Here is a 2,552-nt window from a genome sequence, read left to right as displayed (position 1 = left end):
TTTGCCTTTTAGTCGGAAAATATTGCAAGTAAATATGTAGATAATAGAATTTGTTTTAATTATTCTCTTTGTTAAGCGTATGTATGTATGTTTGAATACACAAAGCTAAATATAGTAGGCAGTGAATTTTTTTTACTAATAATATTCCTGATAAAATCGTAAAATAAAGTCGTAACTTAAAACAGTTCGGTATATTAAATTTTTAAACCGATTTGTGCTTTCTTTTTTAATTATTTTTACAGTTTTGTGCTAAAAACTGCAATCTTTAACATACATAAAAGCATCATGAAATAAATGAAAAGCAAACGAAACGACTCACTTTATCTTTCCTCAAGGGTTTTTTTGAGGGGGTAATATACATATGTGTGTGCGTGTTTGCGGGTATTCAGGCATTTGATGTTAATTCCTTTCTTCTACTCTTCTTGTACTCTTCCAGCTGCCTGTCTTCTCGTGGGTGTTGTTGTTTGTACGTATATGCATAGTTGTGTTAATTGTTCGCGCCCGTTTGGTTTTTTTTATTGGTGCTTTAGTTTTTCGCGCCCGATTTATCATTTGTTCTTAAGTTTCGCGCGTTTGTGTTCTTTGGTTTTTTATTGTTTATTGAAATTGTTTTGTATTTTGGTTTGTAAGTTTATGCTCTTCTCACCGCAGCTGTGTTTGTTTTTTTTTTTTTTTTCTCGTACACTGCACTTTCTTTTTTTTTTGTTTTTGCTTGTTTGGTTTTTTTTGTAGGTTTTGATTATATCGTCCTTTATGTTATTACTTAAGTTAATCTATCTGCGAAATATGAAATATGTGAAAATATTTAAGCTTTTAGTAAAAAGTTAATTTTATGGAACATTTTTTCTTAAAAGTACGAGTGTGTTACTGTATATATATATACATTTTTGTTCGTTTGTTGACACTGTTTGCTTGTTTAATTTTGTAAATGCACTTCTGTTGTCTTTTTCTCCACTCTCTTCACAGACATATGTACATATATGTATCGTTTTTTTTTTGGTTTGTTTGTGAACTGCACCTTCTGTTGATTTCTTTTTTGTTTATTGTGTACATATATGTATGTATGTTATATAGGGATGTTGTTATGTTTTTGAGTTTTGTTCAGGTTGGGTCACTGCACTTTGTTGCACTGCACTGATTTTTGTTTTGTTTTAGTTTTAGTTTGTGGTTTGTACCGTCTTTTTTTTTAATTTTGTCATCAAAATTTTATTTTTTTTCTTTGGCGAAACTAATAGTGCCATTCGGAATGGCTCGAAGGACCATGTTTAATTGAGGGCAAGAAAAACACTTTTATATTTTTCAGTACAATTTAATTTAATTAAAAAGATTATTTTATACAATTCGTATTTAACCATAAAAATGTGTGGTAGGTATTTACAAGCATTCACTACATGCCAAGATATTATCGAATAAATTGTTTAAGGAAGCACGCAGGATTGATCCGATTTAATGGGTATAAAAGAGAGTTAATTGCAGCACGAGATCGGTGACGAAAAAACATATGTTGATGTGCAACTGGTAGGTGACGAAAATGCCTCGAACGAATGTCGACGGTTGAATCTGTGTAACGAATGTCTCTGCTGTAAATTTGTCCATCCTTTTTGTTGATGAAGTTGATGTATAGGAGTGGTGAGTTGTGTTGGTGTTGTGTTATGCGGTAATGTTTGAGTAAGGTGTCATCGGATGTGTTGAGTAAGGTGTCAGGCAGGCACGTAGCCAGGGGGGGGCTAGAGGGCTGAAGCCCCCCCCGAAATAAGGAATCTTTTGAAACTCTTATACACAACTCAGCTCAAACCTATAACAGTCGTACGCAACTACACTAGACGGTGACTGAAAACTTATCAAAAGTCATACTTAAGCGTTGTACAGATCTCCATCTTGATATGGCGAAGTTGGTTGGACAGGGATATGACGGAGCAGCAAACATGTCAGGGCATTTAAGTGGAGTGCAAACCAGGATAAGACAACTGTATCCAAAAGCACGATATGTTCATTGCGCTAGTCACCGATTGAACCTTGCGCTTTCTAATACTATGTCATTTCCTTCAATACGGAACTGCCTTGGTATTGTCAATGAAATAGCAAATTTATTTAGAAACCATTCAAATGCAAACACAACTTTCCAGGACGTTATACAGAAGCACGCACCAGAAAGCAAAAAAAGACGACTTGTTCGCCTTTGTGAAACAAGGTTTATAGAAAGGCATGAAAGCATTATAAGCTTTGTGGAGCTTTTCAAATTCATTGTACCAAGTTTGGAAATAATTTCGAGTAAGACATGGTCCATTTCGTCTAAAGCATCAGCCTTCTTAGCAGCGATAGAGAAAAGCGATTTTTTGCTTAGTCTATTCGTCTGTGAGCAATTGTTCAGCTTAACGCTGCCACTGTCTGTGCAACTCCAAGAAAAATCTATGGATTTTGTATCAGCAATGAACCGAGCCAAAGAATTAATAAGAACTCTGCACCAGATAAGAGAAACAGCGGATGGTTTTTTCAACGATATTTTCCAAACAGCATCACAAATGTCTAAAGATCTTTTTGACACAGATCTT

The sequence above is a fragment of the Bactrocera dorsalis genome, chromosome 1 (genome assembly GCF_023373825.1).
Source record: "Bactrocera dorsalis isolate Fly_Bdor chromosome 1, ASM2337382v1, whole genome shotgun sequence".
NCBI classification, from domain to species: Eukaryota; Metazoa; Arthropoda; class Insecta; order Diptera; family Tephritidae; genus Bactrocera; species Bactrocera dorsalis.
This window is presented reverse-complemented; position numbering follows the sequence as displayed.